Source organism: Zalophus californianus, chromosome 17 (assembly GCF_009762305.2).
Source record: "Zalophus californianus isolate mZalCal1 chromosome 17, mZalCal1.pri.v2, whole genome shotgun sequence".
NCBI classification, from domain to species: domain Eukaryota; kingdom Metazoa; phylum Chordata; class Mammalia; order Carnivora; family Otariidae; genus Zalophus; species Zalophus californianus.
Genome location: NC_045611.1, coordinates 35260908 through 35275326, shown reverse-complemented (window position 1 = coordinate 35275326; position 14419 = coordinate 35260908).

The following is a 14419-nucleotide window of genomic DNA, read 5'->3' as shown; positions in this document are numbered from 1 at the left end:
AGCTTTTGTTCCCTGCAAGCTCTCGGTACAGCTTTGGAAGACCAGAGTGAAAATGGTGGCCTCCCAATCTCCACCTGGATGAGCTGAGAACGCGGGGCCCAGCTCCTCAGTGCACCCCCAGAGAAAAGCAGTCACTCCCGTCTCCCTGATCTCCGGCCGCACTCCGTGCTCACCCGGCCTGTGACTGAGCGTTTCTATCTCTGGCACCCAACCCCATGTGGAATCTCCAAACCCAGCAGATCCCTGTGGTTCGCTCCCGCGCCGCTCCTCCCCGGGGAGGAAGGGGAGTCTCCCCGGATCTGCCACTTGTTGGGTCCCTGCTGGAGGAGCAGTGGCCTGACTGGGCCGCGGATCACAGTCTGTGGCATCCCCGAGCTGAGAGCCCGCACCTCAGCTCCGTCTCTGCAGCCGGCTTCCCCGCTCCGATACCTGGGAGCTCTGCCACACTCAGGCACCCGCGGTCTTTCTGTGACGCTGAGGGTCCTGAGACCACACTGTCCCGCGAGGGTTCCACCCCCTGCTTAGCCACTGGAGCGACGTCCCTCAGCGGAGCCGACTTCTTAAAAGTTCTGATTTTGTGCTCCGCGGCTTTATCACTTGCCAGAAGCGGCCGACGGAGGCCCCCTTCCCCGCCATCTATCCTCCCGAATATCGCCTCAGATTCACTTCTCCGCACGTCCTATCTTCCAGAAAGTGGTTGCTTTTCTGTTTAGAGTGTTGTTACTCTTCTTATCTTCGATCTCCTGTTGAGTTCGTAGGTGTTCAGAATGGTTTGATCCCTATTCAGCTGAATTCCTGAGACCAGACGAAATCCAGGTCTCCTACTCCTCCACCATCTTGCTCCCATCTAACATTTTGAAATCTTAACGAGGAGTCCTTCAGTGGTGGAGACTAAACTTGATTCAACAAAAAGGGAATTTATTAACTGTCTTGTCTGGAAAGTCCAGGAATAGTTTGGCTTCAGGAACAGCTGGATTCAGGGGCTATGTATGTCTCTTCTTCTCTCAGCCTGCTCCCTACCACACCAACTTTATTCTCAAGGAGCCTGTCCTCACATGCTGAACAGAGGGCCTCAACAGCTCCAGATTTACCAAATACCAGTTTGGTGACCCTGAGCAGTGGGGGTTGGCCTATTTGCTGATTACTCCTGCAAAAGCCCTGGGGTTGACTCTCAGGGTTCTCTTGGATGAAGAACAAGGAAGGGTGTCCTAGAGATTTCAGTCAAAAATGGTGTCCACTTTAGGCCATGTTTTATTGTTGTTGCTATTGATCTTGTTATTAAATCCTCTGATGAGGAAATTAAATAAATTGATTTAACTGAATTGAGAACCAACCCTGAAAAATTAAATAATTTTTAAACCATCAGTGGTCTCTTCATATGACGCAATACTTCAACTTCCCTAAGACTCAAGCTGAGAAGATGCAAAGGGCACTCATTTCTTATTGATGTCTCTGTGACCTTGTTTCTATTTTGTGAAGTCTCTTCTCCAATTGTGGGGTCCCTTCACAGTTGCTGTGTGCAGACCCTCATTTGGCGACCAACAGAACTTTTTGCAGATTTGATATCAGATAGGCTTCACTCTCTTTTCCTCCTCTCAAAGGTGCCTATCAAGTAACCTGAGGATGTTTTCACCTTTAAAAAGTTGCTCTAGGATGGGGTGCCTGGGTGGCTCAGTCATTAAGGATCTGCCTTCGGCTCAGGTCATGATCCCAGGTCCTGGGATCGAGCCCTGCATCGGGCTCCCTGCTCAGCAGGAAGCCTGCTTCTCCCTCTCCCACTCCCCCTGCTTGTGTTCCTGCTCTCGCTATCTCTTTCTGTGAAATAAACAAATAAATAAAATCTTTAAAAAAAAAAGTTGCTCTAAGAAAAGAACACATTCCAAATGTCCTCCTAGGCCTTTCACACAGTTGTTTTAATTCCTGCTGACCTGTGTGTGACCTTGGGCTGTCACTTATCTCTCCTATAAAATGAGGATAATGTTGGCTTTCCAGTCTACACCATGGGGATTGTTAAGTTCCAGAAAAGTTAATGAAGTGAAAGTATTTTGAAAATCACAAGCATTTATAAAAGATTGTGAGTTATGGGGTGCCTGGGTGGCTCAATTGTTAAGCGTCTGCCTTTGGCTCAGGTCGTGATCCTAGGGTCCTGGGATAGAGCCCCATGTCGGGCTCCCTGCTCCACAGGAAGCCTGCTTCTCCCTCTCCTGCTCCCCCTGCTTGTGTTCCCTCTCTCACTGTGTCTCTCTCTGTCAAGTAAATAAATAAAATCTTTAAAAAAAAAAAGATTGTGAGTTATAAGAAAGACTCCTAAGTGCCCAAGTAGAGTGACCCTTGTCTGGCCCCACAGTCACCTGCAGGTCACCAGTTGACTAGGGTCCTGAAGGAGGAATTTGCTCTCCTTCTAAGCTGCCACTAACGACTGAGCAGAGATGTTGATTTAACCCTTTGTCAGGAAGCAGCCACGGCCTCAGAGACCCTGCCCTGTTGGGCCCTCTATTCCTTTGTCCCATCTCTGGAGCAGAATTTGAACTCTACAACCCCTTTGACCCAGCCGATGCATTACAGAGATTCTCCCTCACTGAAACATTCATTCATGCAAATGAAGAAACCTGTCAAAGAGGGCTCATTGCACCATGTTTGTAATGGTGCAAAATACCTGCAAAATACCCAATCAATAAGGAGATGGTTGAATATGTTAAGGTACATCTGGATTATGGAATGCTTGATAGTCCCTAAAAAGAGACGTAGGTTGAAAGCTCTGTTTCTTGGAGGGGGAAAAAAAAGTAAGTTGCTGAACAACATTCATTCATTCATTGATCCAGAATTCAACAAACATGATTGGCTATCTACCTGGGCCCTCTCCTGGGATTGCAACAGTGAGCAAGACAGATATAATCCTGGTTTCATGGACCCTATTTTTGCACCCCCCCCCAAAAAAATGTGCTTCAGAAAATGCCTGCTCATAGCAAGTACCCAGCTACCCCTAGAGAGTGGGATTCAGGGATGGGCACAGAGGTATAGGGAAAACAGGAGGGTGTTTTCACTTCTTCCATTATGCATGTCTATGCTATTTGAATATTTCACAATGAGTATTTATCACATTGTAATTTTTATAAAACCAACAGAGGAAACAAAATAAATGAACTGTGTGCACGCATAAGCACACACCATCCATAAAGAGCCAAGCTGGAAGGAGATAAGGAGAATGTAGGGGGAGTCCATGTGAGAGACAGATACTCTCCACATGCTCAGGGAGACAGCTGAGAGGAAGCTGTTTCTGGAGAGAGCAAGTTGCTAAAGTGTTCATTCCCTTGAGTATTTCTGTGCCAGGACTGGGGCCAGGCCTGAGAATGTGGCTCCTCAGGGTCCTGGGTTCAATGAAGGCAGATACCAGCTGGCTGGTTCTGTCCCCTTTTTGGGATAGGAGGCAGGCTCTGTCCCTGACCTCACCAGGACTTCATCATCCCTGCTCTGTGCAGCACAGAACAACTCATGCCCTTACATTGTAATATAGAGTTCTTTTTTTTTAACCTATGAATTCTTTTATTGCAAACAAAAGCAACATATGAGCAGGAAGTACAATTAATACAGGTGCACCCCTGAAATTTAGGAAATGCCTGTTGTCTTGAAAGGGGAAAAAAAGGTCTTCACCAAGTCCCTGGAGGTTCTTTTCATGTTCTTTCAGTGAAGAAGGAAGGACTTGAATTAGAATATGCTTGAAGGGGAAAGGAATAGCCCTTTATGTTCAGGAGAAGCCCCAAGAGAGACCTCATGTGAGGAGCTGTAAATTGTTTAAGGACTTAGGTTATTCAGGGCAAGTAAAATGTTGAACTAAACTGCCCCTCATGTTAGCGTTTGGGGACAAAACCCATTCAGTGAAATCATCAGTTTTATCAAGTCTAGCTGTGTGGTTCATGAGCAGTGTAACCCCCAAGCAACTCCCTTCTCCTCCCTGTGCCTCAGCTTTCTTACTTATAAAGTGGAGATGATGATGATGATAGCTGTGCTGAGGATTTAGTAAGTAAATACATGCAAAGCGTTTAGAGTAGCACCCAGCACACAGTAAGAGTTCAGCAAGTGTTAGTTATTTTTAGAGCTGTTGTGACAACTGCCTCCTACTGTGGTGAGCCTATTATGCAAAAAGTAGTACATGTTTTCTGGCTCTTTTTACTTGGCTCCAGTGACTTGGGATGTGATTCCCATCGAGTAAATCTGCCCTCAGAATTGGACATCTCAAACCCAAAAAGCCTTAGAGATACTACAGCCCCAACTTCCATTTATAGATAGAACCACCAAGGCTCAGAGAGGCAAAACCCGAGCTCCTGAAATTCAGTGGGATAGAGAGTGAGGAAGGTGCATGAGGATGAGTTCATCCCTCTGCCCCTGCGTTAAAAAGCTCTGGGGATGTGCTAATTTGATCTCTTAATTTAATCAGTCTTGCTGGGACAGTTGGGTTTTAAGCACCATAGTCTCCAGGGTAAAAATGATGCCACTAAAATTTTCCAGTGATCCTCTTGTGGATATGACTAAGTATAAATTCCTTGCCGATACATGTATTTTCATCTTGGATCATTGTCATGGCTAATTTTGTGTGCCAACTTGAGTGGATTACAGAGTATCTAGATATTTGGCTAACTGTTACTTCTGGGTGTTTCTGTGAGAGTGCTTCCAGATGAGATTAGCATTTGAATCAGTGGGTTCAGTAAAGTAGATTGCTCTCCACAATGTGGGTGGGCATCCTCCAATTTACTGAAGGCCTGAACAGAACAAAAGGAGAAGGAAAGGAAAGTGTGTCCCTTTTTTGCCTGAGCTGAGACAGCAGTCTTCTGCCTTTGGTCTAGGAATTACACCATCAGCTTTCCCGGTTCTGGGACCTCCAAACCCAGACTGAATTATACCCATGGCTTTCTTTCTCCAGCTTACAAACAGCAGATCATGGGACTGCTTAGCCTCCATTATTGTGTGAGCCAGTGTCTTATAATACCTCTGTATATATAGATACAGATGTAGATGAAATAAATGACATATATAAATATAGATGACAGATCTATAGATGAAAGAGATACAGATATAGTTATAGATGATGCAGCTATAGATCTTAGTGGTTCTGTTTCTCTGGAGAACCACAACTAATACATGTATTTTTTTTAACTTTTCATTTTGAAATAAATTTAGACTTTTTCTATAGAAAAGTTGCAAGGAGGGCAGAGTTTCTATATACCTTTTATCCAGCCTCCCTCAAACGTTAATGTCTTCCATGAGCATAGTACAATGATCAAAACTAAGAAATTAATATTGATGCAATAATATTGACTGAACTACAGACTTTATTCAGATTTCCTTTTTCTGTTCCTGGATCCAATCTGGGACACCACATGGCATTTAGTCATTATGTCTCCTTAATCTCCTCTAATCTGTGACAGTTCTTCAGTCTTTCCTTGTCCTATATGACCTTGGAACTTTTGACAAGTGCTGGTCAGGTAGTTTGCAGGCTGTCCATTAATTTGAATTTGGCTGATGATTTCTCATGATAAGATTGAGGTTACAGACTCGGGGAAGTATACCACAGAGACAGGGAGCCCTTTTCATCCCATCATACCAGGGGGTAGGAGAGAGCAACATGTCTTATCCCTGGTGATGCTAACTTCCATTACTAGATTAAAGTGGTATCCATCCCAAAGTTATTAGTTTTCCTTTCTGTATGTTATACATTAGACTTGAGTCAGGGAATCAAGTCACATTCAAGGGGAAGGGAGTTAAGCTCTACCTGATGGAGGAAGGAGTGTCAAAGAATGTATATGTTAAAGGCACTACAGTAGTTAATGTGTATATGAAGGGAGATACATTGAGGCTATGCAAATATCCTGTTTCTCCTTAAATTTTACCTCACTAATTTTAGTATTCGTTGATGTATTTTGCCTGAAGCAATGATTACTGTGATGCCCTAATGGTGATTTTCTATTTCCCCTCATTCCATCCCACTTATTACTTGGAATTCTTCTGTAAGGAAGAGTTAGCTTTTCTTCTCCATTTATTTACTTATTCAATTACTTATTTACGTCAGTATGGGCTTATGAATAAGTATTTTCCTCTTTGGGAGATAATTCAACACTATTATTATTTGTTCCAGTTTGACCCTTGGGAGATCTTTCAGGTTGGCTTCTGTGAATTTTTAAAGTGTCCCCATCCTTTTGGGGGGTTGCTTTTGGTTTGGTTTGTTTTCTCTTTTTTGGCACAGGCCATATGTTATTCTTTTAAGATTTACTTATTTGAGAGGGAGAAAGAGAGGGAGAGAGCGGGGGGGAGGGGCACACAGAGAGGGATAGAAAAACTTGAGCACACTGTGCTCAGCACAGAGCACAACACAGTACTCGATCTCACAACCCTGAGATCATAACCTGAATGAAAACCAAGAGTGGGCTGCTCAACAAACTGTGCCACCCAGGCACCCCAGCCATGTCTTTTTAAAGCATCAATTAGGGGCGGAACAAGATGGCGGAGGAGTAGGAGACCTGGATTTCGTCTGGTCTCAGGAATTCAGCTGAATAGGGATCAAACCATTCTGAACACCTACGAACTCAACAGGAGACCAAAGAAGAGAGTAGCAACAACTCTCTGAACAGAGAAGCGACCACTTAATGGAAGGTAGGATGTGCGGAGAAGTGAATCCGAGGCGATATTCGGGAGGATAGACGGCGGGGGAGGGGGCCTCCGTCGGCCGCTTCTGGCAAGTGATAGAGCCGCGGAACATAAAATTGGAACTTTTAGAAGTCGGCTCCGCTGAGGGACGTCGCTCCAGTGGCTAAGCGGGGGGTGGAACCCTCGCGGGACAGTGTGGTCTCAGGACCCTCGGGGTCACAGAAAAACCGGGGGTGCCTGAGTGCAGCAGAGCTCCCAGGTATTGGAGCGGGGAAGCCAGCTGCAGAGACCGAGCCGAGGTGCGGGCTCTAAGCTCGGGGTTGCCATAAACTGTGATCCGCAGCCCAGGCGGGCCACTGCTCCTCCAGCAGGGACCCAACAAGCGGCAGAGCTGGGGAGACTCCTCTTCCTCCCTGGGGAGGAGCGGCGCAGGAGCGAACCACAGGGATCTGCTGGGTTTAGAGACTTCACACGGGGTCGGGTGCCAGAGATAGAAACGCTCGGTCACAGGCTGGGTGAGCACGGAGTGCGGCCAGAGACCAGGGAGATGGGAGTGACTGCTTTTCTCTGGGGGCACACTGAGGAACGGGGCCCCGAGTTCTCAGCTCCTCCAGGTGGAGACTGGGAGGCCACAATTTTCACCCTGGTCCTCCAAAGCTGTACCAGAACTTGCAGGGAACAAAAGTTCCTGAGAGCAAACCCGAGCAGCTTGCTTAGCCCGGACTGACAAGGTCGGGGCAATTCAGCCTCCGGCAAAGACATTTGGAAACCACGGCAACAGGCCCCTCCCCCAGAAGATCAGCACGAACAGCCAGCAAGCCAAGACCAAGTTTACCAATCAAGGAGAATGGGAGAACTCCAACGCTAGGGGAATACTGCACATAGAATTCATGGCTTTTTTTACAATGATTCATTAGTTCATCAAAGTTAATTTTTTAAACCGTTTTCTTTTTAATTTTTCCTTTTCCCTTTTTCAACCAACATCTTATCAATCCCTTTTTTAAAAAAAAATTTTTAACTTTTCATTTTTAGAGTCATATTTTATCCCCTCATAGTAGTTACCCTTATTTTTGGCATATATATAAGTTGTTCTCTCTTTAAAATTTTAAGATACAGTTTCTTCTAACAGATCAAAATATACCCTAAATCACTAGTGTATGACTTTGTTCTAGCCTCCTGCCTGATCACATTCTCTCCCTTTTTTTTTCTTTTTTTTCTTTAAATCTTCTTTCTTTTTTCAAACAACTTCTTATCTTATCAATTCCTTTTATAAAATCTTTTATAATTTTCGTCTTTACAGTCATCTTCCATCTCTTCATTGTATCAACACTTATTTTGTACATATATAAGTCTTACTTCCTTTAAAACTTTAAGAGGCACTTTCTTCTAACAGACCAAAATACGCCCAAAATCTACTGTGTGGCACTGATCTATGCACTAGCCTGATCATATTTGATCATATTCTACTTTTTTGTATTGTTCGGTTTTTGTTTTTATCTTTTTCTTTCTTTTTCTTTCTCTTTCTTTTTTCTTTCTTTCCCTTTCTTTTCCCCTGGTGTCAGGTTTTTTCTGATTTATATAGAGTATATTTGCTGGGGACGTTGTTACATGTTAGCATTTTGTTCTCTCATTCATCTATTCTCCTCTGGACAAAATGAGAAGATGAAAAAAATCACCTCAGCAAAAAGAACAAGAGGTAGTACCATCAGCCAGGGACCTCATCAATACGGACATTAGTACGATGTTGGACCTCGAGTTCAGAAACATGACTTTAAAGATACTAGCTGGGCTTGAAAAAAGCGTGGAAGTTATTAGAGAAACCCTTTCTGCAGAAATAAAAGAACTAAAATCTAACCAAGTCGAAATCAAAAAGGCTATTGATGAGGTGCAATCAAAAATGGGGGCACTAACTGCTAGGATAAATGAGGCAGAAGAGAGAATCAACGATATAGAAGAAAAAATGATGGAAAATAAAGAGGCTGAGAAAAACAGAGAGAAACAACTACAGGAACATGACGGCAGAATTCGAGAGATAAGCGATACGATAAGACGAAACAACATTAGAATAATTGGGATCCCAGAAGAAGAAGAAAGAGAGAGAGGGGCAGAAGGTATATTGGAGCAAATAATAGCAGAGAACTTCCCTAATGTGGGGAAGGAAACAGGCATCCAAATCCAGGAGGCACAGAGAACCCCTCTCAAAATCAATAAAAATAGGTCAACACCCCGGCATCTTATAGTAAAACTTACAAGTCTCAGAGACAAAGAGAAAATCCTGAAAGCAGCTCGGGAGAAGAGATCTGTAACCTACAACGGTAGAAATATTAGATTGGCAACAGACCTATCTACAGAGACCTGGCAGGCCAGAAAGGACTGGCATGAGATCTTCAGAGCACTAAACGAGAAAAATATGCAGCCAAGAATACTATATCCAGCTAGGCTCTCATTGAAAATAGAAGGAGAGATAAAAAGCTTCCAGGACAAACAAAAACTAAAGGAATTTGCAAACACAAAACCAGCCCTCCAAGAAATATTGAACGGGGTGCTCTAAGCAAAGAGAGAGACTAAAAGGAACACAGATCAGAAAGGAACAGAGACAATATACAGTAACAGTCACCTTACAGGCAATACAGCGGCACTAAATTCATACCTTTCAATAGTTACCCTGAATGTAAACGGGCTAAATGTCCCAATCAAAAGACACAGGCTATCAGATTGGATTCAAAAACAAGACCCATCAATATGCTGTGTGCAAGAGACTCATTTTAGACCCAAAGACACCCCCAGATTGAAAGTGAGGGGGTGCAAAACCATTTACCATGCTAATGGACACCAAAAGAAAGCTGGGGTGGCAATCCTTCTATCAGACAAATTAGATTTTAAAACAAAGAGTGTAATAAGAGATGAGGAAGGACACTATATCCTTCTTAAAGGGTCTATCCAACAAGAAGATCTAACAATTGTAAATACCTATGCCCCGAACATGGGAGCAGCCAATTATATAAGGCAATTAATAACAAAAGCGAAGAAACACATTGACAACAATACAATAATAGTGGGGGACTTTAACACCCCCCTCACTGAAATGGACTGATCATCTAAGCAAAAGATCAACAAGGAAATAAAGACTTTAAATGACACACTGGACCAAATGGACTTTACAGACATATTCAGAACATTCCATCCCAAAGCAACGGAATACACATTCTTCTCTAGTGCCCATGGAACATTCTCCAGAATTGATCACATCCTAGGTCACAAATCAGGTCTCAACCGGTACCAAAAGATTGGGATCATTCCCTGCATATTTTCAGACCACAATGCTTTGAAACTAGAACTCAATCACAAGAGGAAAGTTGGAAAGAACTCAAATACTTGGAGGCTAAAGAGCATCCTACTAAAGAATGAATGGGTCAACCAGGAAATTAAAGAAGAATTAAGAAAATTCATGGAAACCAATGAAAATGAAAACACAACTGTTCAAAATCTTTGGGATACAGCAAAGGCAGTCCTGAGAGGAAAGTATATAGCAATACAAGCCTTTCTCAAGAAACAAGAAAGGTCTCAAATACACAACCTAACCCTACACCTAAAGGAGCTGGAGAAAGAACAGCAAATAAAGCCTAAACCCAGCAGGAGAAGAGAAATCATAAAGATCAGAGCAGAAATCAATGAACTAGAAACCAAAAGAACAGTAGAACAGATCAACGAAACGAGGAGCTGGTTCTTTGAAAGAATTAACAAGACTGATAAACCCCTGGCCAGACTTAACAAAAAGAAAAGAGAAATGACCCAAATCAACCAAATCATGAATGAAAGAGGAGAGATCACAACCAACACCAAAGAAATACAAACAATTATAAGAACATATTATGAGCCACTCTATGCCAGCAAATTAGATAACCTGGAAGAAATGGGTGCATTCCTCGAGATGTATCAACTACCAAAATTGAACCAGGAAGAAATAGAAAACCTGAACAGACCTATAACCACTAAGGAAATTGAAGCAGTCATCAAAAATCTCCCAACAAACAAAAGCCCAGGGCCAGAATTCTATCAGACATTTCAAGAAGAATTAATACCTATTCTCCTGAAAGTGTTCCAAAAAATAGAAATGGAAGGAAAACTTCCAAACTGATTTTATGAGGCCACCATTCCCTTGATCCCCAAACCAGACAAAGACCCCGTGAAAAAGGAGAATTACAGACCAATATCCTTGATGAACATGGATGCAAAAATTCTCACCAAAGTACTAGCCATTAGGATCCAACAGTACATTAAAAGGATTATTCACCATGACCAAGTGGGATTTATCCCTGGGCTGCAAGGTTGGCTCAACATCCACAATCAATCAACGTGATACAATACATTAACAAAAGAAAGAACAAGAATCATATGATCCTCTCAATAGATGCAGAAAAAGCATTTGACAAAGTACAGCATCCTTTCTTGATCAAAACTCTTCAGAGTATAGGGGTAGAGGGTACCTACCTCAATATCATAAAAGCCATCCATGAAAAACCTACAGCGAATATCATTCTCAGTGGGGAAAAGCTGAGAGCTTTTCCCCTAAGGTCAGGAACGTGGCAGGGATGTCCACTCTCACCACTGCTATTCAACATAGGATTAGAAGTCCTAGCCACAGCAATCAGACAACAAAAAGAAATCAAAGGCATCCAAATCAGCAAGGAGGAAGTCAAACTCTCACTCTTTGCAGATGATATGATACTGTATGTGGAAAACCCAAAAGAGTCCACCCCAAAACTGCTAGAACTCACACAGGAATTCAGTAAAGTAGCAGGCTATAAAATCAATGCACAGAAATCGGTGGCATTCCTATACACCAACAACAAGACAGAAGAGAAACAGATCAAGGAGTCGATCCCATTTACAATTGCACCGAAAAACATAAGATACCTAGGAATAAATTTAAACAAAGAGGCAAAGGATCTGTACTCAGAAAACTATAAAATACTCATGAAAACAATTGAAGAAGACACAAAGAAATGAAAAAACGTTCCATGCTCATGGATTGGAAGAACAAACATTGTGAAGATGTCAGTGCTACCTAGAGCAATCTACACATTCAATGCAATCCCCATCAAAATACCATCCACCTTTTTCAAAGAAATGGAACAAATAATCCTAAAATTTGTATGGAACCAGAAAAGACCCCGAATAGCCAAAGGAATGTTGAAAAAGAAAAGCAAAGCTGGCGGCATCACAATTCCGGCCTTCCAGCTCTATTACAAAGCTGTCATCATCAAGACAGTATGGTACTGGCACAAAAACAGACACATCGATCAATGGAACAGAATAGAGAGCCCAGCAATGGACCCTCAACTCTATGGTCAACTCATCTTGGACAAAGCAGGAAAGAATGTCCAATGGAAAAAAGACAGTCTCCAACAAATGGTTTTGGGAAAATTGGACAGCCACATACAGAAGAATGAAACTGGACTATTTCCTTACACCACACACAAAAATAGACTCCAAATGGTTGAAAGACCTAAACGTGAGACAGGAGTCCATCAAAATCCTAAAGGAGAACACAGGCAGCAACCTCTTCCACCTCAGCCACAGCAACTTCTTCCTAGAAACATTTCCAAAGGCAAGGGAAGCAAGGGCAAAAATGAACTATTGGGATTTCATTAAGATAAAAAGCTTTTGCACAGCACGTCCCCAAAACCAAAAGACAACCGAAAGAATGGGAGAAAATATTTGCAAATGACATATCAGATAAAGGGCTAGTATCCAAAATCTATAAAGAACTTATCAAACTCAACACCCAAAGAACAAATAATCCAATCAAGAAATGGGCAGAGGACATGAACAGACATTTTTCCAAAGAAGACATCCAAATGGCCAACAGACACATGAAAAAGTGCTCAACATCGCTCGGCATCAGGGAAATCCAAATCAAAACCTCAATGTGATACCACCTCACACCAGTCAGAATGGCTAAAATTAACAAGTCAGGAAACGACAGATGTTGGCGGGGATGTGGAGAAAGGGGAACCCTCCTACACTGTTGGTGGGAATGCAAGCTGGTGCAACCCCTCTGGAAAACAGTACGGAGGTTCCTCAAACAGTTGAAAATAGAGCTACCATACGATCCAGCAATTGCACTAGTGGGTATTTACCACAAAGATACAAATGTAGGGATCCGAAGGGGTACGTGCACCCCAATGTCTATAGCAGCAATGTCCACAATAGCCTAACTGTGGAAAGAGCCAAGATGTCCATCGACAGATGAATGGCTAAAGAAGAGGTGGTATATATACACAATGGAATATTATCCAGTCATCAAAAGGAATGAGGTCTTGCCATTTGCAACAACGTGGATGGAACTGGAGGGTGTTATGCTGTGAAATAAATCAATCAGAGAAAGACATATGTCATATGACCTCACCGATATGAGGAATTCTTAATCTCAGGAAACAAACTGACAGTTGCTGGAGTGGTGGGGGGTGGGAGGGATGGGGTGGCTGGGTGATAGACTTTGGGGAGGGTATGTGCTATGGTGAGCACTGTGAATTGTGCAAGACTGTTGAATCACAGATCTGTACTTCTGAATCAAATCATGCAACATATGTTAAGAAAAAAGAAAAAGAAGATACCAGGAGGGGAAGAATGAAGGGGAGTAAGTTGGCGGGGGAGACGAACCATGAGAGACGATGGACTCTGAAAAACAAACTGAGGGTTCTAGAGGGGAGGGGGTGGTGGGATGGGTTAGCCTGGTGATGGGTATTAAAGAGGGCACATTCTGCATGGAGCACTGGGTGTTATGCACAAACAATGAATCATGGAACACTACATCAAAAACTAATGATGTATGGTGATTAACATAACAATAAAAAAGATGAAAAAATAATAAATAAAGCATCAATTAGATCATGTTAATCTATAGCTCAAAACCCTCCCACACATTTCCACCATACTTAGAGTGAGCCCCAGACTTCTTCCCCACTCCCCTGCCCCTCACAAGAGCCCCTGGGCACCTCTGACCTTACCCACCATCTCCACACCTTCTTCTCTTGCCTCTTGCTGAGCTCCAATCTCTCTGGCTTTCTTCCTGTTCCCATGACACACCTAGTTTGTTCTCTGCAAGCCCTTTGCTCCTAAGCCCCTCTGCCTGGCACCCTTGCACATATATCACCTTAGCTTACCTTTGTCCTTCAAGTCAAGGCTCAAAGAAGCCTCCTGACCAAGCATGAAGTGGCAGGAGCACTCAGAGTAGGGATTGAAGGAAGTATAACTAAGGTGTATTTTACAGAGGTGAGGATGGGTTACAGAAATCAAGATGGAAAAGTGAAGCACACAGGAATGAGCCAGACAGGAGCCATTACCAATCTCCAGCTTAGAGGGGTGAGAGGAGAAAAAGGTGTAAACATTCCTGGCAAGAGCTGAGGCCATAGGTAAAGAATTCAACCACTGCCCAAACCGTGGAGCCAGCTGCAACAGGGGTGGGTCCTGGGAGGCATTAACCTTCCTTCCCCTTCTTTGATCTCCTGTCAGTGTTCCCCATTGGCCAGAGAGTCAGGGAACAAGTCTGCTGCTGCACTCCACAGAGGTTGGCCTCCTAGGACACAGGGCAGGGCAGAGAAGGTGAAGAGTGGGTCTGCAGGGGCAAATGGAGAATACCCAGCTCACCACCAAGCTGTCATCAGTGTGTCACTTCCCCCGCTTCTTCCCCATCCCTTCATGCATTCACCATTACCTGAAACTATGGTAGTTACTTATCGCTTGTTTATTGTCTACCTCTCTCAATAAAATGTGA